We start from the raw sequence: 26045 nt of genomic DNA, 5'->3' as shown, positions 1-26045 counted from the left end.
GTATTGAACTTGGGTAGTCTCTTGTCTCTCAGTCCCTCATGCTTGCTGAACAAGGACTCCTAACTGCTGAGCCATCTTTCCACCCCCTGTTTTGTGAACTTTGGATGAATTCTTTAATATTAATTTACACCTATGTTTGTTTTAATACAATATGGTTGAAAAGTGAAGGCAATGCAAGTGTTCATCATTAGTGACTAGAAAAGCATATATATACAGAGTGTATCAGTGACTGGAAAAGATATCTATACAGAGTGTATCAGTGACTGGAAAAGATATCTACACACGGTATATCAGTGTCTGGAAAACATATCTACACACAGTGTATCAGTGACTGGAAATCATGTCTACACACAATGTATCAGTGACTGGAAAACATATCTATACACAGTGCATCAGTGACTGGAAAAGATATCTACACACAGTGTATCAGTGACTGGAAAAGATATCTACACACAGTGTATCAGTGACTGGAAAAGTTATCTACACACAGTGTATCAGTGACTGGAAAAGATATCTACACACAGTGTATCAGTGTCTGGAAAACATATCTACACACAGTGTATTAGTGACTGGAAATCATGTCTACACACAATGTGTCAGTGACTGGAAAACATATCTATACACAGTGCATCAGTGACTGGAAAAGATATTTACACACAGTGTATCAGTGACTGGAAAAGATATCTACACACAGTGTATCAGTGACTGGAAAAGATACCTACACACAGTGTATCAGTGACTGGAAAAGATACCTACACACAGTGTATCAGTGACTGGAAAAGTTATCTACACACAGTGTATCAGTGACTGGAAAAGATATCTACACACAGTGTATCAGTGACTGGAAAAGATATCTACACACAGTGTATCAGTGACTGGAAAAGATATCTACACACAGTGTATCAGTGACTGGAAAAGATATCTACACACAGTGTATCAGTGACTGGAAAAGATATCTACACACAGTGTATCAGTGACTGGAAAAGATACCTACACACAGTGTATCAGTGACTGGAAAAGATATCTACACACAGTGTATCAGTGACTGGAAAAGTTATCTACACACAGTATATCAGTGACTGGAAAAGATATCTACACACAGTGTATCAGTGACTGGAAAAGATATCTACACACAGTGTATCAGTGACTGGAAAAGATATCTACACACAGTGTATCAGTGACTGGAAAAGATATCTACTCATAGTCTATCAGTGAGTGGAAAAGATGTCTACTCACAATATATCAGTGACTAGAAAAGATATCCACAGTGTATCAGTGACTAGAAAAGATATCTACTCACAATATATCAGTGACTGGAAAAGATATCTACACAGTGTATCAGTGACTGGAAAAGATATCTACACACAGTGTATCAGTGACTGGAAAAGATATCTACTCATAGTCTATCAGTGAGTGGAAAAGATATCTACACACAGTGTATCAGTGACTGGAAAAGATATCTACACACAGTGTATCAGTGGCTGGAAAAGATATCTACAGATAGTGGAACATTATTGGCCTTAACAACAAGGAAACTCTGATAGTGCAACATAATTGAACATTGAAGACATGAGTCTCACAGAAAGCAGCAGACACACCGGAGCAAACACTGTGACTCCGAATCATAGAGGAGATGGGAATAGAGAGTGTTTAGTGGGTCTAGAGTTTTGGTTTTTCAAGACAAAAATTCTGGAGGTTGTTTGTACAACAGTGTGAATATGCTTAACATGGACTGAACTGTGCACTTAAAAATGGTTCAGATGTTAAATTTTACATATGTAAATTTTACCACAAATATAAATTAAGGAAAATCAATTCTAAGGTAAACAGATGCAGCCGTCCACCACCCCGCCTCGTGGAGTAGCTGGTGAGGAATGGAGAAGGCTGGGTGTCTGAACATCTTGTCCTGAGGATGAAGTGTCTCATTTCCTAAATATTTACACATAAGACTAAGCAACTGCTAAGGGCAGATAGAGGGAGTCAGTTTGGTAATGATGGCTCCTTTCAAGAGCATTGCACACTTAAAGCTCTTTATTTCTATTTAAAAGCTTTTGTTTAAATCCCATTTGTGCATTTGTTTATTTTGATTGAAATTTTGTGTGTTATATTTTAAGTCAGCTGAGCTAGAGATGATAAGTCTAGACAAGTCAGAGGAAGTCACGTGTGTCAGGAGAGCCTGCTGAAAGCACTGGACCGCTCATGGCAGCAGTTTGAGGGTGTGAGAGCAACCACAGGGCTGCCTGGAGGGAGGAAGACAACGGTGCGAAGATGACCCCTGCTTATCTTGATTTACAAGTTTTAAATATTTTTCTTTATTTATTTGAGAAAGAGCGAATGAGCATGCTAGGTTCTCCTGCCACTGCAGATGAACTCTGGACATGTGTGCCACTTTGTGCATCTGGCTTTATATGGTCACTGGGGAATTGAACCTGGGTCATTAGGCTTTGCTAGCAAATGCCTTTAATCACTCTAGCCCACCGCTGTTTATTTTCCTTGGATTGAAGAAATTAGTTGTTAACACTATTAGTCTGTTTAGCCGCCAAAGCTAGATTATCATTTCCAAAATTCTTTTTTTTTTTCATTTTTAACCAAAAATCTATGTTTGTGTGTGTGTATGTGTGTGTGTATATACATGTATATGACTTCTGTACTTACAGACAACAAACTATGGTACTTCCCTCCCTCCCCCCACTTTCCCCTCATAACTCTGCTCTCCATCGTGTCCCCTCTGTCTCTCCATTAGTCTCTTTTCACTTGATGTCATTATCTTTTTCTCCTATTTTGAGGGTCTTGTGACGGTATTGCTAGGCACTGCAAGGAAGGCCAATTTCTGTCTGGACAGTTATATGTAAGGAGTGGTGCCCTTCCTTTGGCTCTTACATTCTTTCCTCCACCTCTTCTGCAGTGGACCCCGAGCCTTGGAGGGTGTGAGAAGTTTCAGTGCTGGACACTGCTGTCCCTTCTTCTCTGCACTCCAATATTCTTTAATTCTGAACTGAGTCCTGGGACAAGAGTGAAAAGAAAGTTTCCTTAGAAATACATGTGTCTCCCTCCCACCACCATTAGTTTTGTTCTCAATATGATTAGCAAGTGTCTGAAGAACAAAAAATACTGCAACAATGAAACAATTTCTGTACATAGTTGTACCATTTAGTTAAATACTACACATATATTGCATTTACTAATATTATTAATAATTGCAAAATGGGCAGGATACTGACAGACATTTTGTCTTATTTACCATGTTTTATCCTTACATATCATAGTGCCAGGCATATAATATGCTATCAGTAATTGGTTAAAGTGAGAACGACCAAATGAATATGTACCAGTTTACAAAGTGAGATAAATAACATTTTATCTGTTAATATTTCTTTTATAAGTATATTTGATTTGCTTTCTCTACATATTTGACTCCTCTTTTGGGGGGTATGTATGTGATATGTGTTCACACGTGTGGGTATGGGCATGTGCATGCCACAGTACACATGGAGTTTGGAGGTCCTCGTTCTGGTACCTGTCCTCACCTCCACCTCACTTGAGGCAGGCCTCTCATTCCCTGCGCTCTCTGCCGACTGGCTGGCCATGGGCTGTGGGCAGGCAGACTCCTGCTGTGCGGCTCCTGGTGCAGGACAAGCACCAGAGGGCTGGAGGCCTGGAGCTGTCTTCTTGCTGGCTCTGTGCTCAGTGTTAGAGTGTCCCCCGTGGCTCATCCTCTGCTTCTGCCTTTGTACTTTACACGTAACATTGACTTGGTGTGCTGGAATACCGTCATATCAGTACTTCTTACAACATTTTAAAAAAGGTTTTATTTTTATTTGTTAGAGACAGAGGGGCGCACCCGGGCCTCTAGCCACTGCAAACAAACTCCAGATGCACCATGTTTATCTGGCTTACATGAGACCTGGGGAATCGAACTGCTATCTTTTGGCTTTGCAGGCAAATGCCTTAACCACTAAGCCATCTCTTCAGCCCCACTTACAACATTAAATAGGCCCAATGAGTTGATATTCCTTCTAGCCCCTTCCTTTGGTACTTAATTTGCTACCAGTTCATCTTTGGTGGTGTTTACAGGAATGGGGAGATCAAGGTGAGAGTTAAGTGATAATGAAAAAAGGGAGGCTTTCAAGTATCTCTTAGAAAGTAGGAGTTTGGTATTTTTATGGGAAAAATATGGCTAATTGAGCAGGCCTTCTGAATTAAACTTTTTTTGTGCTTGATTGTACATCTAAGCATTAAATCTTTCAACTATATAACAGTACTGACTAATCTGTCTGTAGTTATATAATGTATAGTTGATCTAGCCTTTCATTTTAAGAAAATCCTTGGTGTACTTGACCATTAAAACACATTCCAGCATTTGGTGTTCATTAGTGTTGTAACTGAAACAAAAACATTTTAATGCTTGATCCCCAAGTACATTGAAGTTAATATAACTTTGCTGAGAAGGTATTTAAGCCTTAGTATCAGTTACAAATAGGCCGTGAGCCAGCTCTCAAAGCTGTTTTTAAGTAAGACATTGAGTTTTCTTGAATATAAAAATACATTAGGTGGCACCATGCCATGTGGCAAGGAAACAGAGAAATGTTCATGTGGGATTTGTATTGATAATTGTATTTCCAAGTGAGCACTTTAAGACACTGTGAAGTGGGATTTAGAACAGCTCCCCACCATGTCAAAAAGTGCTTAAATTTAGTTTTGACCATGGAGGAAATACTTTAAATTAAAAGAGGATAGGAATTATGGGACAACAAAGCTCCAACTCACCATTCAGGGTTTAACTCAGTGTCTTAAATTGTGGTGCTTTAAGTTTTTGATTAAATTTTAAGAAAATGACTTATCTTTCTGTAAAGGTAAGATGATCTCATCACCTAGTGACTTAAAGGTAAAATATCCACTTAAGATAGAACATTGGTCTTGGCAGAGCAAAACTGTTTAGCAAAATGTTTTTTTTCTGTTAAGCCATATTCAAAGCATTCATTTAGCCAAAGGAAGACACAGTGTAGTGTGCCCGGTGTTGCAGCGCGCTCGGAGCCCGCCTGCGCTCACTGCTGCTCCAGCGCGAAGGAAGAAGGCGGGAGTAGACGTGCTCACTGTGACTTGACGGTTGTTTTGCCTGCGTTGACATCTAACTATAGATGCTATTGGTTGAAAAGATTCTGTTTTAAAAACTTAGTGTTTTTTAAAATTCTAAGTTGTTTTGGCTTATGTAATTTTTTAGTGTAAGAAAAATGACAAAAATCATGCATCCTAGATATGTTTTCTGTAGGTATGTTGTAAATATCATGTTGATTCACAGTAGCACAGCAAGTATTCACTGATACTTTACTTTATAAATTTCTCAATATTTGAACAATATATTTAGGTCATTTTGAATTATTTTTGTTATGACTTTGGGCGGTTTGTGTATTTATGTTTTTGCTCTGTCAAGACCATAACAAAAGAAGTTAATGTTCTCCTAACATTAACTTGAAGCCTCACTTTCATGTTTATTTTTACTTTATTTCTCCCTGCATGATTTTCTGAGTGGAAATTTGTTTTCAAGTATAGTATTTGGAATCATAGTCATTATATGATAGTCTTTGCAGTTGCATTCATTATTTGGCATAATTAAACACGCAGAACAATCCATAGTGCCCTGGAATGCCCAGCAGCTGGTCAGTGTCCTTTAGAGGACATCTGCTTTTCCAAAAGCAGTGGCTTGGGTAAAATGTCAGTGTATTGGGTTTAATTTATAACATATTTGGAAAAATTATTGAAAATGTTTGTTTCTTACCAATGTAATTTTTGATGTTGGAGGTATTTCAGTTCTATTATAATAAAATGTAGTTTTTAGTTTATTAAACTTGTTTGTTCTATTTTGGTTTATTCACTTTGTTTTTTAAAGGTCTATTTATAGAATTATGTATTATAATGACCTTTTATTAGAAATGGTTATTCAGTCTGCATCAGTTTATTTGCAGGCAGAGAGAGGTAGAGAGACAGAGAGAAACATACACACACACACACACACACACACACACACACACACACGGTGAGAAAAAGAGAGAGAGGCAGGACCTTGGCATGCCAGGGCCTCCTGCTGCTGCAAACAAACTAGATGCATGTGCCACTGTGCACCTGGCTTTATGTGGGTACTGGGGGAACCAAACCCAGGCTGTTAAGCTTTGTAGGCGAGTGCCTTAACCACTGAACCTTTTTCTCTAGCCCAGTTTGAGTGATTTTTACAAAACCATTCTTTGTTTTAAAAAATAATTTTACCTTGTTTTTCATTAAGCCTTGTTATTTAGAGAGTATTACCTTCTAATTTTCCCGGAATATGCTAGCCAGTTTAGTTTGTATGTAGAATAAACTAGATGTTCACTAGAAAGAAGGAAGATAGGAGATGGGTAGATGTGTTTGGATGCTATTTTTGGTGATATAAAAGTGATATTCTATGGCTAATAAAACCAAAATGTCATTTGTATGACAACTACACAACCATGTAATTATAGGATTTAAATTCACTTTTTGTTGCTATAACAAAACCTGAGACTAGGTAATTTATGAATAAGACTCATAGTTCTGGAGATTGGAAGCTCAAGATTGAGGGGCCACATCTGATGAAGGCCTTTGTGCTGTGTACCATAACATGGTGGAAGGCAGAAGGGTAGAAGTGAAAACAAGAAATGGCTCACCTTAGTTTATCACATTTTCACTCCTACAGTAACTAGCTTTTCAGATAACAGTAATCCCATTCTGACCTAATCACTTCTTATAGGATCTCACTCTGGCCTTGAACTTGCCAGGACCCTTTTGTCTCAGCTTCTCAAGTGCTGGTATTACAGGTATGTGTCACCACTTCCAGCTATAATCATTTTTTGACAGGGTGTGTGTGTGTGTGGGGGGGGTTCAGAGTCTTACTGTAGCCCAGGTTGTTCTAGAACTCATTCTGTAGAGTCCAGGCAGGTCTTAAACTAACTTGGTCCTCCTACCTCAGCCTCCCAAGTGCTGGCATGAGCCACCACACCTGGCTTTATATAGTTACTTCTTGTTAGGCCCCACACCACCCAGTACTGGTATATTGGGGATTAAATTTCCAGCATATGAATTTTGGAAGACACATTAAAAGTATGACAAGAAATAACTGTCAGTTTCTAGCTCCTTCCAGTCAAAGGTGCAATATGATAGAAAATTATTTGGAAGAGGCTGTGGTCTGTTCATTTTCTAATTTTAGTGTTACTGTCTTGGATGTAATAGCTAATATCACTACTTTAAAAATAGATACCAGGGCTGGAGAGATGGCTTAGCAAAGCCTAAGGACCCATGTTTGACTCACCAGATCCCATGTAAGGCAGACATACAATGTGATGCAAGCATGCAAGGTCGCACATGTGCACAAGGTGGTACAAGCATCTGGAGTTTGATTTCAGTGCCTGGAGGCCCTGGTACACCAATTCTTGCTCTCTCTTTCTCTCTCATAAAAAAATTACACAAAAAATAGATACAGTATGCATCTGTTGCATAATTTAAAAAGTGTTAAGCTACAGAGTATACAGAGACACTCTGTGATTGCCCTTAGCCACCTAATCCCTCTACTTGAGGCAGGGGTGGATGGCTCTTTCGGCATCTTTCCAGAGATGTGATGCAGACACACGCATAAATGTAATGTGTTCATGTATTTTATTTTTGCAAATAATTATCAAAATTATAATATATTTTCCTTTAAGAGCAACATACTTCAAAGTCATTCATTTCAGAGTAATTTTCTGGGAGCCTGGTCCATGTAAGTCTTGGGAATTCAGCAGTAAACAAAACAAAAAAGGTCTCTGCTTTTGTGGAACTCACATTGCGTGGAGATGGTCATAGGAGGGAGAGAAAGGCAGGCGGACAGGGAGGCTACGTTTCCTTCCGGGGACCTAGAGAAGGTCGGAACGCAGTTGAAGCAGAGCGGCGGCAGGGGAAGGGACAGGGCCAGAGTGGGGCTGAGCCAGGTGTGCTCAGGGAGCAGTTCGGGTGATAAGAGGCCACTCGAAGAGTTGCTTGCTTGTTTTACCATAAGAGTGACATGTCCTTCTAGTTTTTAAAAGATGACTGTGCAACTGTGAGGGCTCTGCACTGTAGGTGATGTCATCAGCATGTGCGGGCTTTCTTGGCCTTCTCTTGCGTGTAGGGACAGCAGTTCATTTACTTAGTCTCTTTTAGTGAGCCTTTCAATTCTTTCCTATCTTTTCTTTTCCTATCTTTTATTTTATTTTATTTTATTTTATTTTATTTTATTTTATTTTATTTTATTTTATTTTATTTTATTTTATTTATTTGAGAGACAAAGAGGCAGGTAGAGAGAGAGAGAGGAAGGGAGGAAGGGAGGGAGGGAGGGAGGGAGGGAGGGAGGGAGGGAGGGAGAATGTATGGGTGTGCCAGGGCCTTAAGCTGCTGCAAACAAACTGCAGACACATGCGCCACCATCTGGCTTTTGTGGGTTCTGGAGAATTCAACCTGACTCCTTTGGCTTTGCAGGCAAGTGCTTTAACTGCTAAGCCATCTCTCCAGCCCCTCATTTTTATTTTATATAAACAGTATCATAGTGTAAATAGTCTTAGTACCTTATATGCAATGTCTATTATTATTACTTTATTATTTTTTGAGACATAGTTAAACTGTGTAGCTCAGGCTATCCTTGAACTCATGGTCCTTCAGCCTTGGACACCTGAGAGCTAAGATACAGGCACGTACCCCACATCTGAGAAGTAAGATACAGGCACGTGCCCCACCTCTGAGAAGTAAGATACAGGCACGTGCCCCACCTCTGAGAAGTAAGATTCAGGCACGTGCCCACCTCTGAGAACTAGGATACAGGTACGTGCCCACCTCTGAGAACTAGGATACAGGCATGTGCCCACCTCTGAGAACTAGGATACAGGCACGTGCCCCACCTCTGAGAACTAGGATACAGGCACGTGCCCTCCTCTGAGAACTAGGATACAGGCATGTGCCCACCTCTGAGAACTAGGATACAGGCACGTGCCCTCCTGAGAACTAGGATACCGGCACGTGCCCTCCTCTGAGAACTAGGATACAGGCATGTGCCCACCTCTGAGAACTACGATACAGACATGTGTATAAGCACGTGCAACCACTCCTGTCTTGTTTTTTAAGGTTTACAGTTTTTTAAACTATTAAATCTGTTTAGTGAGACAATTTTGCCTCCCAAACAACAGGTTACAATAGTCTGAGTGCTGGGCACACCACCGTGGACCTAGGAAGGATTGTAGACCCACTGGGCCATGTTCTTGGCCCAGAAGAGTCTGGGTGCCCCACCACCACCAACCCCTGACAGTTTTAAAAATAATGTTGGAGATTGTTGAATCATAATGGGTATTAAAATAGGGAAAACAACCACATTACTTCAACTCTGTACTGCCAAGCAGCATTTTGTAGAAGGTTACATACCTTTACTATAAGTAGTGTGGGGCACATGTCTTAACCATGGCACAGTCTTGGTACCCAGCACAGAACGAGCATCTTCAAGCCTCCCAGCATTTCTGCTTGAGTCAACTTTACTAAGGTGTAATTTGTGTATATTAAAGTGAAAGTGAAAGTCATTTTATGTTTATAAATGTTGCCCTTTTTTTTTTTTTCGAGGTAGGGTCTCACTCTAGACCAGGCTGACCTGGAACTCACTACGTAGTCTCAGGGTAGACTAGAAGTCAAGGCAATCCTCCTACCTCTGTCTCCCGGGTGCTGTGATTAAAGATGTGCGGCACCACGCCTGGCTCAATGTTGACAGTTTTGACAAGCCTGTATCTCACCTTTCCTTGGTGCTGTGGTTGAACCCAGGGCCACATGCATACTTGGCAAGTATCCTGCTGCTGAGCTAACCCCAGTCCTCAGTTTCCCCTTCCTACATCAGCCAGTGCAGTTGTTTACTCCCTCAGGCCACAAGGAAATGACACCAGTAGAATATCCTTTTTTGTATATGGTTTCTTTTGCTCAGATTCACCCATGTTGCATATATCAATAGCTTGTTTCTTTTTGTTGCTCAGTAATATTCCTTAGTATACCTAGACCACAATTCATTTATTCCATCCACATGACACTGAGAGCCATTCGAGCTTTGGTTTTCAGGTTTTTCTTTTTCTTTTTGGCTACTATGAATATTTGTGTTTAGCTCTTTGTGTAAAAATGTTTTCTTACTACTTGAGTTAATAATACTTAAGAGTGGATTTTCAGGGTCATCTGTATGGTATAGTTATTTTTTTTTGTGTGTGTCTGTGCTTATTTTGCTATTCATGTCATTTCTTTCTTAGAATATCTGTTCAGGTCTTTTGCTGATGATCACATTATCCACATTATCTTATTATTAAATTTAAAAGCTTTAAAATATCTTTTACTTTATAAAAGTAATTTAAAAGCTTTAAAAATATCTTTTACTTTATAAGGCTTTTGTTAGATACATACATATATGTGTATACATATTAATATGATCTTTAGGACATGGCTGTCTTTTCACTTTTTGATAGTTTTTTCTTCATCCTTTTAAAACCTTTCAAAGTAGATAATCTAATTTTCTTCTATACCTTATAAAACATAATACACAGGGAGACTATTCTTCAGTTCATTCCCTGAGATCAACCTGAAATGTAACCTGAAAAAGCTAAATTATTAGAACAGTAAAGCACAGAAAAGCTAACTCTGACAGTCTCCCATGAGCACCATGGAAAAGATAGGAACAATATTCACAACTTGAATCCAACTTGACGATTTTTTAATGGTAGAAAGTTTATTTAGATGAAGTCTAGTTTATCAATTACATTGTTTGGGCTTTTTGTACTTTAATTTTTTTTAAATTTTTATTTATTTACTTGAGAGTGACAGCGAGAGAGAGAGAAAGGGTGGGCACCCAAGGGTCTCCAGCCACTGCAAGCAAACTCCAGATGCTTTTGCTCCTTTGTGCATCTGGCTTACATAGATCCTGGGCAATCGAGCCTTGAACCATGGTCCTTAGGCTTCACAGGCAAGCACTTAACCACTAAGCCATCTCTCCTGCTCTTTTTGTACTTTTTTTTTTTTTTTTACAAAGTCCTTTTGTTCCCTAAAATACTGAGGAATTCCTTCAGATTTTCTTCTATATTGTATGTTGTGTACCTTTTAGCTTACAAACCATTTTAAGTTAATTTTTTGTGCTTGTTCAGTGCATGCGTGCGTGCAGTCAGGAGAAACCCATTGAATATCTCTGTTCAGAAAGACAATGTTCATGATAATACAGATGTTTCAGGGAAAGGGTGAGGAGACAGAGAACTGATGACTTGAACTTGGATAGCAGCTGCGCACTTTGGGAAAGCAAGATAGAAGACAGAGCGGAGGCAGTTTGAGACAGAGTGCATTGGCTGGAAGCATGGGTGGAGGCAGAAGAGGCATTCTGGGGAACAGTTTGGCTTGTGGCCAGGAGTGAAATAAGGCTGAGAAGGTTTATGGCTAAAGGACCAGAGTTCTGTTTTCAGATTCTAGTGTATATAGCTGGCTGTTTTGTCTTTGATTGCAGGCATATATTTGGGGACATGGGCAGATTCTTAGTGAAAATATTCTTTAATCTACTGCGACTAATTTCACATGTTATTGCAGTCTCCATTATATCATTTTAATGGCCTCACAATTTTATTTAAATTTTGTAGTGAGGGTACTACTGTTATATGAAGGAATGACCTTTGAAAAATAATTGATGCCACCAGTGTGGTTTCCTGTCTCTACCAAAACATTATTCTTTATCTAGATATGGAGACAAGCTATGCCGTTCTTTACACATAAGTAAGAGCTTTCTTATTTATCCTCAAATTGTCCCAGGAATAGCCAGCAAAATGAGACACCACTTCTCGCTAGCTCCTAATGTTTTTGTGGCTATATACTGACAGTAATTCATATTCTTTTTTCCACTTAATTTTTTAATAATTTATTTTGAGAGAGAGAGGGAGAACAAGAATGGACATGTCAGGACCCTCAGCTGCTGCCAATGAACTCCAGATGTATGTGCCTCCTTGTGGGCATGTGCGACATTGCATGCTTGCATCACTGCATCTGGCTATGTGGGACCTGGAGATTTGAACATGAGTTCTTAGGCTTCACAGGCAAGCACCTTAACTGCTAAGCCATTTCTCCAGCCCAACTTAATTTTTTTTGAGAACAAATATATGAACCTATAATAATTTGGTCATGTTCCTATCCCTCTATCCTTTGTTTTTTGGTCCTCTCTCCTCTGCTCCCACCCCATCTCCTTAGAACCCTCTTTTTCCAAGGAAGTCTTTCTTCTGTTATGTCTTCTATGTCAACATGTTTGTTGGGCTCAGAACTGTGCTGGTTTTGTGGGAATTTTGGGATTACCACTAAAGGGTCATGCTTGTACCAGTCAGTTCGTGTGGGAAGAACCGTACCTCACAGTATGCCTGTGCACCTCGTGATTCTTACCCCTGTGTGCTCCTCTTCTACCATGTCTGCTGAGCCCTGGCAAGTGTGATGGAGGTAACTTGTCCAGTGATAAGTCTTGGGCTTTTTCTTTCTTGTTGTTTTGGTGAGTCTTGGGTCTCCTTGGTATTTGCCACTGTCTGTGTCTGGGGCCTGTGCCTGTGCCTCCATTTTCTCTAAAAAAAATATTTGTTTATTTATTTAGTTACGTGTGTGTGTGTGTGTGTGTGTGTGTGTGTGAGAGAGAGAGAGAGAGAGAGGGGGGGGGAGAGGGGGAGAGGGAGAGAGAATATGAATGAATAAATATGGATGCTCCAGGGACTCTAGCCACTGCAAACAAACTTTGGTTCAAATGAATTCCGGATGACATGCACTACCTTGTGCACCTGGCTTACATGCATTCTGAAGAGTCAAACCTGGGTCCTTAGGCTTCATAGGCAGGTGCCTTAACTGCTAAGCCATCTCTCCTGCACCCATACTTTTTTTATGCAGATAAGTTCCGATTTAAAATGCATGCATGATCAGATAAAGTTCAGTTATTTGAGGTTGTAGGTGTTCTAGAGTTGAAGCTCCTTGAGTGCAGAGAACATATGTCTCACTTAATACTTACTTTGTATGTAGTGTGCCAGGTGCCGAGCACAGCATGCGATGTAACATCTGCCTTGAGCAGCACGCGTATAAACAGAGAAAAGCACAGGTCAAGTGTGAGGGCTAGCTTCTGTGCAGCATACGTACCTGGTTATTTTCACTAATGTGGAGTAGGATCAGACTGGCACACGCTCACGGAGGCTTTTTCCTAACCACTGGGATACAGAGCATGCTTAAAAGGTATTTTTACTCCAACTTCCTATGGACTATGTCTAAGTGTTTTTTGTTTTTTTTTGTCTTTTTCCATACCTCCAAATCCTTGTATTATGCCAGCTGTGAAGAAGACAAAAAGTTACACTTTTGGATTGTTTCATGTTTGTATTGCTTTGCATATTTTCTGCTTTTGAAGGTGTTAAGCTCCATGTAGCCACATTTATTCCTGAATAGTGATTGGTGTATACAATGTGGTGGTGATTCAGTACTTTGCACTGATATCATTTTCTCATAGGGTATTATGTTTTGATTAAAATCAAATGATTGATTTATATTTTTTTAAGATCACATTAATGCATTTTAAATCCATCTGTTGTACATTTGTTCCACACCTGTGACAAGATAATTTCAACCATTCACTTATAAAAGAGAAACACATTGCCAGGGGGTACCCCAGCTTTGAAGCACACATTCTATTTTTTGCCTGTTAACCATGTGAAAAATACCAATTACTGAAACTTTGAGAAAAAAGTTACTTGTAAAGCTAGCATTCATACTAGAACAACCCTTTAAATGAAAACCATGCTGTGGTGCAGTAGACGAAGTCTATGTAGCAGAAACCTTTCAAGATCGCTGTAGCTGAGCAGTGTGTCCGTGGGTTGGGAAGCAGCTGTAACAAGCCAGCACTGCTAACGTGACTGAAGTGAAGCAGCCGGCACCCAGCTGGGCACACTCATATTTGACCGGAAGGTATGGAGCTCAGTGCCTCAGCAAGATCAGCAGACTGTTGCAGGCTTTGTTTCTGTGTATGGTTCTGATAATATTCTAATGTATAGGTGGAATTATGTAATTTCCCAAATTAAAATGCCAATTAAAAGTACCACTTCAGTTTGAAGGAAAATCATGGCAATTTAAAATTTTCGTTGTGAGTTTAGGTTCTGGCTGTGCCTACTAACAAAGACAATATGTCCTGGTGTCACTGCCATTATTGGAAAGTTGCCTTCTGCTGGCATACACGTGTGACAGATCGGGGGCCGTTTTAAGAGTTCCACAAAGGCAGACTGTGCAGTGGCATGCCTAATAAAGACTGGGAGGCTGGCTTTGTTAAATCCTACCTTGGTGACAGTGGCTTAACATGTCTGTTTCAGTTTCTTGAGCCGTGAAATGCTTAAGACACTGTGGGACTTAGGAGCTAACGCTTGAGAAGCACCAATATCTACTCCTAGTGAGCTTTAGCGCAAGCAGACTTTCTTTCGCCTGATTTTTGTTCATCTTTCTTCTCTACTCTCATTTCTTTTTTTTCATGTACATTTGTAATCTAATCAAATGAGGGTTTTTTTTACTCTATAGCTCACATATAGTTTTTCTATATGCTTTCAGTCTTGTGATTTCGCACACTTTATTTCATGTTCCTCTTATCTTTTAAAGTTTCCTTATTTCCAGTTTCTATTGCTTTTTCTGACAACCTCAGTGGTCAAATTATCTTTGTCTCTTCCTGGACATGTATTTTTACCTTGAGAGCTCTTAAGCTGAGGCCTTTGAATGTCTTACAGAGGGCCACAGAATCTCTTAAATTGTATGTATATATTGTAGTTATGCATTTTAAAAGTATTTATTTGTTTAAAAAAATTATTTGGGAGTGAGAAAGAGAGAGAGAGAGAGAGAGAAAGAGAGAGAGAGAGGGAGAGGGAGAGGGAGAGAGGGAGAGGGAGAGAGGGAGGGAGAGAATGGGCACACCAGGGCCTTTAGCTGCTGCAAATGAAGTACAGACAAATGTACCACCTTGTGCATCTGGCTTATGTGGATCCTGGGGAATTGAACCTGGGTCCTTTGGCTTTGTAGGCAAGCACCGTAACCACTAAGTTATCTCTCTAGGCCAAATATTTCATCTTATTTTATGTATTTATTAATTTGAGAGAGAGAGAGAGAGAGAGAGAGAGAGAGAGCGAGCACGTGAGCAAGTGCATGAGCACGAGAAAGAATGGGCCGCCAGCATCTGCAACCACTGCAGCAGAAGTCAAGATGCATGCACCACTTTGTGCATCTGGCTTACGTGGATCCCGGGGAATCGAAAATGGGTCCTTAGGCTTCATGGGCTAGCACCTTAACCACTAAGCCAATCTGTCCAGCCCTCCTTACGCATTTTTAAGGAAGAGGCTCCATCTTTGCTAACACTGTTCAGAGGACTTCACAATGGTTAAGATCCATCTCAGGGTGTAATTGCCCTTATCTCCAGGTGATTTGTTGGCCCCTTTTTCACTTACTTCATTAGTGTACGGGGCCCTCTGACCCTCTGAAAAGATGGTCATCACTGTTTTCTCTGCCTTGAGCACGTACTGTTACAAGGGAGTTTCCCTAGTAATTTAACAGTCAGTATATGTCACTTCACATGACTGCTTGTTTTTAACATTTTCTTTTTTTTCAGTTTGAGTGATACAACAATGTGCCCTTCTAAAAGTTCCTTTTTCTCAGCTTCAGATATTCTTAATAAATGGCCAGCTCAGTTTAAACCAAGGTAAATATTTTCCATTTTCATTTTGGTTTTTTCCTTTCTTCATTTTTATGTGAAAAGCTCAAGCCAACTTGGAACCAAAGCATTCAATATTTTAGAAGCTAATTTTCTAGTGATAAAAGAATGTTTTGAAATTATTTATAAGTTCTGTAGAAAAAAATGCACACTGAAAGCATTTTGGATTTTTTTTTTTAAAGGAGAAATGTTTTATTTATTTATTTATTTGAGAGTGACAGACACAGAGAGAAAGACAGATAGAGGGGAAGAGAGAGAATGGGCGCGCCAGGGCTTCCAGCCTCTGCAAATGAACTCCAGACGCGTGCGCCCTCTTGTGCATCTGGCTAACGTGGGACCTGGGGAACTGAGCCTCGAACCAGGGTCCTTAGGCTTCACAGGCAAGCGCTTAACCGCTAAGCCATCTCTCCAGCCCATGGATTTCTTTTTAGTCTTTGAAGACAAGCTTGTCAACTCTAACAAAATAGTCATGTTGACTTCCAGTATTAATTTTTCTAGCTGGCCAAATAACTAAAGCTATTTTCTTAACTAAAATCATCATGCATATGAATCTTGTCAGCTGTCATGTTAGAATTCCTGTAGGAACATGAGATAAGCAGTCCAGGCATTCTCCCTGTATCTTGTCATCTGTGAAAGCCTCGGGGAGGGAGCTTCGGGCTACTCCTTCCCTGCACTGGCATTCTGACTCAGAAATCCAATAGGTCTTTTCAAGGCCCCTTTCTGTACTACGTAGTAATCAGATCCAATGGACAGATACAGAGCCCATACATTGCCCTATCCCCTGTATTAGGCGTCAGTGATTAGCTCACTGTGTGTGGAGCACAGGTGGTATGACAGCAGACATGTATTTAACAAAAGTGAGCTGAGTGCCTGGCATGTGTTGGGCTCTTAGAGCAATAGTGAATATAGTATCTAAGGCCTTTAACTTTGAGAGAGATAAATATATCTATGTGTATATACCCTGCGTATTGCTACCCAAGTAATGTAAGTTCACTGGAGGATTGAACAGAGTCTGAAGACAAGAGTAATTTTGCTTTAAAATGCTGTCTACCATAGTTATTTGTTAGGAAGAAATAGAGCCCTTCATTTAGTCTTTGTTAATCTGTTTTCTGTGCTTTTAATCGTAAAGCTGATGGTAGGCTATTCAGAAAAGTAGTGCTGGTAGTCCAACAGAAGCTTTTTTTTTTAACCTGGAAACATGAAATTTGTTTAGAAAATGAAAACATGTAGTAATCTGTTCAAGAGGTATTGGCTGCAGCTAATAAAGGGGAGTCAGACTGAAAGAGTTCTGCCTTGCCTGTTTCCCTGGCTGGCATATCCTCTCATCAGGCTGACTTACAGAGCTCTCTAGCCCTGTTTTGGTACTTGCTTTGGGCTTAGGGATCTAAGAAAGGTAAGTCTGAATGGTACCAATCTGTGTGTTCTTTAGTTGCTTAGTGAAAGGGTCATGGAAGTGACTTACGTGTTTGGTTTAGTGTTGGCCGGTTTTCTGTACATGACTGACATGCTGCCTGCTCACAACACTGCTTTAAAACCAGGGTGGTCAGGAGATAAGCAGTAGTTCTTACTGCTGGGAATGACAGGGAGGAGAATCACTTTTCTAGAGCGCTGATGATGATTTTTGTAGGTGTGCCCTGGGCAGTATGGGGGTGGGTTCAGTCTTAAATCATTTTTATATTTTCTTAAATCATTTTTATACATGTGTTAAAAAAAACCTAAGGGCTCTTCAGAAGAATGGGATGGAGTACCATGAAGAGACGGTCTCCAGATCTGCTATTTAACTGAGAGCTTTTGCTACATATAGAGCAAAAGTAAGATCTTAAAGCTCACTTTTGCTCTGTTGAAGAGCCTTCTGAGTTAGAATGCTTGGGGACCAATACTTGAGGTTTTTGTCACCTGTGACAGGTCCTTCAGTAAGAACTTTCACCTGGGCTGTCCTACTACCTTGTTCCTTTCCCTTCTGTCATCCTCTCTCCCCCTTTTCATACCCCTTTTGTAGGACAGCAAATAGGGACTATGTACATAACAGAAGCCATTTAAGACTTGATAGAAATGATTTAGACAATATTTCAAGGTCCTGAAATAATGTCCTTAGATCCTTCTAAATGGAAGACTATGTCCTCTTCATTAGAAAGACCATTTATGGAAATAACAACCCAGTTAGAAAGCAGCATATTTTAGCCAATAGTGAGCCTTGCTACCTCTGCAGGCTAACAAGTGGAAGTCATTTTGTACCAGCAGGTAGACTGTGTCACCATACCACTTGAGTCACAGAGCAAGTCTTCATTATACCAGGTCATTCTGTTTTTCATAACTGAGTCTACTTTCTAGCGAAATCCTTTTTGATATTTAATGAAACATAATTTGCAGTGAAGACTAATTTCATTTGTAAGGTGAAATGCTTTCTCTTCATATTTCAAAGCACTTTCTCCCTACCTCCTGAGGATATTTTAATTCAAATTTCACATAATACAGAGTGCTGCCCCCCCCCCCCCACTCAAGTCCTGTAGAAACACTAGCAGGACGGGAGTCAGGGAGTCCACAGGGAGGGAAAAGGGAAATGCCTGGTCCAGCTAAGAGACAGATCTGGAGTCACGGGAAGACGGCTGTCCCTGTAACTTATAAGCTACATAGGTATGTGATTTAGTGTTTCCTGCCTAGTGTGACTGGAATTTTTCTCCAGTTACAGCAGAGGGCAAGCCTGTCATTATCCAGTTTCAGAAAAGATTGCAGCTGCTTGCAAGAGGAGAGCTAAGCTAACAGAATATTTAATATTTTGAAAAATATGTCCTGGGGGAAAAGGTTTTCCTCTTCAAAAAGATGCTAAATCGTGTAGCTTGCCAGCTCCAAGATGTGAATACTTTGAATCCCATCACTGTCACTTATTTCTGTTTTATCAAGTTAAGTGGAAAAATGGAAGACTTCATGCTGACACGTAATCCTTTAGTAGACATAAAACTTGGCTGCGAAGGCCTGCATGTTGCTGTCATCTGTGCAGTCACATTCCACCTTTGGTGGGTCCGAGCTTAATTTTCAAAATTCTCAGCAAATAGAGCTGCAGCAAACATTCCTTTGTTGAGAGTCTTTCCGGCCCAGATGGAACTAATAGCTGCGGGCTGTGCTGCTGTCATTCAGGGCTAATCCAGGTACGGCGCTCTCTGCTTCCGGCTCTCTCTTCCCGAACTTAAAGGCACTGTTTGCCCTTTTCCCATGAGCACTCAGGGCTAGTATTCCTGGGACCCCGACAGCTGGAGATAGTTGGCCTTCTCCACAGGGACACAGTTAGACTTTGTTCTCGGGCTTAGTTTAGACACGGGCTTGCTGATGGGCCCAGTGCAGGGCGGACAGGCGCAGGGGTGGGGGTGGGGGGGAGTATAGGGCACACATGCACTGGAAGTTGGTGTTACAGAAAACGGCTATTTCTTTTTTTAAGTTAATTAATTGATTGATTGACTTGAGAGAGAGAGAGAATGGGTGCATCAGGGCCTCTAGCCACTGTAGACGAACTCCACATGCATGCACCATTTTGTGCATCTAGCTTCCGTGGGTACTAAGGAATCAAACCTGTGTCCTTACGCTTCACAGGCAAGCTCCTTAACCACTAAGCCACCTCTTCAGCCCCCAGATAGCTATTTCTTACCACAACATATCCATTGATTCATCCTGCCGTGTTGGGACAAAATGTAAAATTCAACAGATAACTTTTTAATGTTTACCAACATTCTTATCATTATTCAGAATGTCATCATTGGTATCATTCTGTTCAGGTCAGAACAAAATGGATCCTCCTTCTATCCTGTCTGCTTTCCTTTCCTTCTGCCTTTCTTGGTAGGTAGTTTGGGTTGGCCTTAAACTTGTAATCCACTTGTCTTGTCTCTGCCTCCAGCGTTCTGGGATTTCAGGCATGTGCTACCATACCAAGAATCCTTTTACATTCGAAGCTGTTTAGTTGATATTTATTAAGAGCATGATGGAGACTACAGATCATGGACTTTGTAGTTAAGATAGTTCTGACTTTGTGTCTCAACTGGCTCTGTGGTTTTAGAGTAGCAGTCTAAGAACTCTTACCCTCATGTTTTTAGTTTATAAAATGGGTCAATGTCAGAGTTGTAGGAAGACTAGTAATACAGCAGATATACAACAAATAGAATGTTTCAGCAGGTGCAGTTACACTGGATCTACAGTTGCCTGCCTTCCTGTCTCCTTTATGCTGATTTTCCATTACTTTTTTAGGCTTCAACTATTGTTGCTAACCTGTCTGTATTCTGTTGAAAATTAAAATGTGAAAATACTCAGTTTAATACATAAATGTATAAAACACAGAAGGTTTTCTGGCTGTCTCCCAAGAGACTTTGAAGAGAACATAAACATAGTTTGGCTTTCAGCATCTTGAGATCACTCTCTCTTGGGGAGACTGGACCTACCAAAATGAACTAACAGGGGGATAAATACAGGCTGAGTCATTTAGCTACCACAGGGTATAGCTGTTGAGCAGTCGTGATCTGTAGGTTTCTTGGAGCACAAGGTAGAGTGAAGAAAGGAGATGGTTATAGGGCTCATATGTCTGAACATTTGGTCCCTAGCTGGCGGCACTATTTGGGAAGGTTGTGGAAGCTTCAGGAGGGAGAGTCTTGCTGGAAGAAGTGTCTCTGGGAGTGGGCCTTAGGGCTTGGTAGCCTGGTTCTACTTCCTGCTTCTTGGCTGTGGATGCAGTGTAACTGCTGCCTTCCTGCTTGCCCCCACGATGCACTGGAATGCGCTATTCTCAGAGCTGTAAGCTGAAACACGCCATTCCTGCCTTAAGCTGCTGCTTGCCTGGGATTTTGGTCCCAGCAACGAGTAAAGAAAGCAGTACACCGCTTTCCTGCTTCTCTATGGAACCCTACTCAAATGACAATATTAGAATGGAGAAGTGACAACAGAAGAAAGGTGCACATTTTGGAAGCAAATACTGTAACTGAAGAGGAACAAAGCTCTGGGAAGTGGCACAAACGGGGGTGCCAGATCACTTTGCAAGCGGCCATGTTGGTGAGGCTGAGAACAAAAGAAGTGTTGGCAAACTGTGAGGAAGAGGAAGAGGAAGAGGAAGGTTCCTCGACTCTCATTTGCCCTGTGCTTGCAGGTACCTGCCCTGCTTCTACTCTAGCTGAAGACAGGCCTGTTTCCTGGGACCACTGGGGTACACTAAGGATAGTCAGCATGTTGTGAGCACTGGGCGTGCCCTGGATAGAAACGGGCCAGGATTCTTTCACTCACATGCGGGGAAATGGCTACAAACAGTGCACTCCGTGAAGTGCTTTTCATTGTGTGAAGGTGACCAGAGAAGGAGATAGGGCAGGTAGCTTGGGCACTCTGAGGGGAGGGGCCACGCTTTAAACTGGAGAGGTAGTGACCAGGAAGAAAGCAAATGACTATGCTGCAGGAGGGAGGTGGTTCCAGGCATAGAAATGACTAGTGTGAAGGTGTGGGGAAGCATGGAGAAGCAAGGATGTTTGCATGGTTGGAGGTGGGTACAAGGTGACATCAGAGGTAATGAAGGGACATGAGTAGGCGGTGGAGAACAGGCTGGGCCCTTGGCAATTGCAAGGAGTTTGAGTAAGCTAGAGTAACTTGTCTCAGATCTTGACAGGCCCAAATGAGAGTCTAATGCTGTGTGACGCTCTGTATTCTCCTAAGGCTAGCACATGGAAGGTGCAGGCTTGTTACTACTCTGCCTGTTCCCTTCATCCCACATCAGGCAAGCGCGTGCAGGACAATGAAGGATGTTTCTACACACACATGTTTTGGGGTCCCAGTAGAAGAGCTAGCTTGCTATCTTTGTATGATGAGCTTTACTGGTCAGTGAGTTCTGCACAGCCAAGCAGAACTCCCGTTCATCTTTTATTCTTGCGCTCTTAATGAGGACAGACATGCTAGAGGAAAGTCTGTAAAATGAGAAGTAAACCAAACTGGGAAAAGAACGTGAAAAGAACAGAAATAGTGTTAGCGTAAAAGACATTTCAAACTAAAATTCTCAGAGATAAGAGAAGATACTGCATCTGGAGCAAACAACAGGGAAGCTGGGCGAACAACAACAGGGTACTCTAGCTGTGATCATTCATAGACTAAGCAAAGGCTCTCACTCACTCACGACACTTTCTTTCAGTAGAAGGATTAGGTGATAAAATTGAGTCTTTTCTAAAAGCACATTAAAAAAGGTAAGAACATGGAGAGCAAAATGGAGATGAGATAAAGGAAGATACATTTAGAGAACACCCAGGCTCTCTGACTAAGAGGAGAAGTTCCAGGAAGAGATTGGGATGAAGTAATGCTCTTCTGGTAGGTTTTGTAACCTCAATTCCAAATTCCGTTAGGTTTGAGACTATGTTATTGATCTGTTCACTATTCAGTTTGTGTCACAATATGTGTACATAGTAGGTTCTCATGTTTTATGTAAAATTATCCTTATATCTTTTAGAAAAGATATATAGGAAATTAAGAAAAGACAGATAATGAGGATATATTTATATATATATATAAATATATAAAAATACACACATATGTGAGTGCATATATATGTGTATATATATACATATATATGCACACACATATATGTATATTTGTATGTATGTATATATTGAAGGAAGACAATTCATTTTTTATTTAGTTGGTAATAATATTTTGTTAGTTATAATAAAGTAAAACACCAAATAGTGATTTCACCAGCAGTTATAATTAAGCAAGGAGGGGAGGAGAATGCTGCAAGAGAGCTAAATCTGTGTTGTCTGCAACAGGAAGTCAGTATGTAGTGCTTGAGCTATGAAATAGTAAAAAGCACTTATGAGCATGCTCTATAGAAATAGTTGAGAACTCTTGCTGGAGAAAGGTTGGGGTGCTGTCTCTCCCTGTCTCCATGATGTACCTGTGAAACTACTTTTAAACATATGTACTATTTTGATGAAAACAAAAATTCAAGCTATGTAATACCACCATGTTACATCCTTTTTACATTGAGGCCACATTTGTCCCCAGATTATGGCTATTCTTCAGGGAAACCTGTTTCTGTGACAGTGCTTCTGCCTGCGACAGCTTGAATATGACGTGTTCCCACCACAGACTTCCATTTTGAATGCTTTGTCCCTGGTGATACTAATGTGGGAGGTCTGGAAACCTTAGGATATGAGACCGAGTTGGGTTGTCGGTCAGTAGAGATGTGCGCCTTTGAAGGTTATACCCTGTTCCCAGTCTCTTCTTTGCCCTGCTCCGTGTGCATCCTGTGATAGCAAACTAGCCTTCTCCATATGCTGCAGCCGCCATGACCTTTTATCTAAGCAGGTCAGGCCCAAGCACCTTGGACTGAACCTTATGAAAGTGTGAGCCAAAGAAATCTTTCTTCCTGGGGCTGGAGAGAGCACTCAGTGGTTAAGGCACCTGCTGACAAAGCCTAATGACCCAGTTTGGTTTCTAAGCACCTATGTAGAGCCCGATGCATAAAGTGGCATGTGCATCTGGAGTTCATTTGCAGTGGCTAGAGGTCCTGGTGTACCCATTCTCTTTCTCTTCGTTCTCTCTTTCATATCTCTCGCTCCTTGCAAATAAATAAAAAATTTTTTCCCGTCCTTCAACTTGCTCTTTCGGTTATTTTGGTCACAGCTGCACAAACTCACTAAAACACCTCTCTTCTGAATTGACGTGTTCTATTTAGACTTCCCAGTGTGGTGAGTCGAATTATAGCCAAGTGGCTGAGGGGTATTTTGCCTCTAAGTTCATTAGTGTATTTTGTGGTGACTTTACCTTTCAACTTGGAGTATTTTCTGTGATGTTTTTAAGTTCATTCATGATTACTTTACTGTAACTTTCCAGCATAACACATTTCACTCTAGTGAAGGTTACTAAGCTTTGATGCTTTATACCCTTCACTTATGTAGTCTCAACGCTAAGTTTTGTGAGGTTAAGGATTGTGGGTTTTGTTTGCTGCTTATGTAGGGGCTGTCCCAGTATGTGCACAGGGTAGACTCTTACATATGAGAATTGACACTGTTGTACCTCATTGAGAAGGAGATTATAGAGCACTGAAGAGCATGGCTTTTGAGTCCAGCAAGCCTGGATTTCAAACCTGTCTCTACTAATCACTAGCCATGTTGCTCCACTCCCTTATGAATCACACCTTGTCTTCTTGCCTGTATAATGGGCATGGAAATAGTTCCTACGAGATGGGGTTATTGCCTACAGTAAATGAAATAAAGCAAGTAAGATGCGTCACACATGACAGGTGCCCCCAGTAAGTATGTTCACCATTACTTCCTCCTTATTTTTTTGAGTAATGCTGTTACTATTCTTTCAGACTTTCAAACTCTTGGTGGTCAAGTAAGAATTTTTCCTGTTTGTGTTAATGATTTAAATTTTTTAAAAAAGATTTTGTTTATTTATTTATTAGAGAGAAGAGAGAGAGTGAGAATGGGCACACCAGGGCCTCTAGCCATGCATATGAGCTCCAGACACATGTGCTACCTTGTGCATCTGGCTTGCATGGGACCTGGAGAATCGAACCAGGGTCCTTAGGCTTCATAAGCATGTACCTTGACCGCTAAGACATCAGTCTAGCCCTGTGTTAATGATTTTTGAACATATATCTTTACATTCATGTTTGAACATAAGGGTTCTTTAATTGTATGTCTGCACCTCTGTCTTTCTTAAGTATTATCACTATATTAGCTCCCAAAGCCCTCTACTTTATAACCTTTGTAACTTTTTCATAATTTCCAATTTCTTAAAGTTACCTTCCTGTTCATTATTATTTTCATTATTAATTTTATTAACATAATAGCTGGCATTAGTAAAGTAAAAGAAAAAGTTATCTATTTCTCTGAATTCTCTAATAATATAATTACTCTGTAGGTCACATTACAGTATACAAAGCAAACATTGTGGTTCTCAGGGTAGAAATTTTTTTTAAAGATGGTCTCCTGGGTAACTTCCATTATGGAGAGAAAAATGTTCTGGAGTTTGAGGTTGCATTAAAAGAAAGTGGTGGTGATAAGATCATTTTGCAACTTTTTTGTTGTTGTTTTCAACTGTAGCCCAGGCTGGCCTGGAATTCTCTTGAACTCACTATGAGCCTTCTCCCTTGGCCTCCAGAGTGCTGGGATTAGAGGTGTGTACTACAACTTGTTTTTCTGAAATGCTGAGCAGTGTTTGCAAGAGTGGGATGTCCTCAAAAGCTCTGCTCATCTCTTTGTTCATTTTCTGTTCCATATGAACTCTTACTGTTAACTGAATGTATGAGAGGGTAAATTAGTCATGCTGGTGTATTTTTATTTTGTTATGATTTCAAATTAAAAGAATTATAAGATTGATATGCTAATTATATATACCATTTATCAAGAGTTACTGGTTATTTACTTCATGCATGTATAATATTTTCTGTATTATTTGAGAGTTATTTGTCAACATTGTACTCGCCTTCAATCTGAAATCTGAAACAGTTCTAGCTGTTCTTAACTTTGCCATTGTTTTTGAAGAATTTAGGTCACTTGTTTTGAAGAATGTTCCCCATTTGGGCTTGTGTGCTGAGCCTTCTGACTGGGGTGGAGGTTTTGAAGCTGTGGCAGGATCGCCACAGCAGGGCGCTGTGCTCTCCTGAGCCCGTCATGGTCCCAGCGTGGACAAATAGGAGTTGATTTCTTCCTGTGTAAATTGTGTAGCAGGCTTCCTGAGTGTGAAGTGATAGCTTATTCCTTTGTAATTAATGTGTCATTTGTATGGGCCTTCTTTGAAACTCACCCTATAACTTTAGCACCCATCATTGTATCCTATCCAGTTTCAGGTTATTAATGTTTTCATGTTTAAATTAGTCTCGATACAACCAGTGGGAACCCTTACAAGTTGCCTCTGCCCTTTTGATACATATTTACCATTCTTTGAGAAGATTGTGTTATCTTTTTTGATACAATATTTGACAGTTTTCTTGGCCTCAGTCCTAGATTCAGATTTTTTTCTAAGTTGCCTTGGTTTCTTTTAATGGAAAATAGTTTTTTAAAACCAAGATGCTAGTCACATGTCATTGGTTAGAGATCCTTCTAGGTCTTGTATGTTTCAGGGACCAAACAATTTTCTGTGTATTTTTGTACTTTTGTCTAAATTCCAGTTCAACACTCAAGTTCTCACTCTAGGTTCTTTTATAACTTGTTATCTCCAAAAGTGAGAAACCTGGCTCTACAGTCTGGTTTTGTGTCCCTGGCATCTTGCCCATGCTTTGGCATTGAGTGCGATGTTGAAAGTGTTTGCATGAATGGGCAAA

At 40.5% G+C, this 26045-nt stretch overlaps 1 protein-coding gene across 3 annotated transcripts in view; it reads left to right on the top strand.

Moving 5' to 3' along the window:
• Positions 1-26045, top strand: part of Disp1 (dispatched RND transporter family member 1) — a 199022-nt gene that overhangs the window by 40890 nt on the left and 132087 nt on the right. The gene's annotated exons all lie outside the window — the stretch shown is intronic.

The sequence above is a fragment of the Jaculus jaculus genome, chromosome 1, assembly GCF_020740685.1.
Source record: "Jaculus jaculus isolate mJacJac1 chromosome 1, mJacJac1.mat.Y.cur, whole genome shotgun sequence".
In the NCBI taxonomy this organism is placed as follows: Eukaryota; Metazoa; Chordata; class Mammalia; order Rodentia; family Dipodidae; genus Jaculus; species Jaculus jaculus.
Note: the sequence above shows the minus strand (reverse complement) of the source record. Positions and strands in the feature narration are given on the sequence as shown.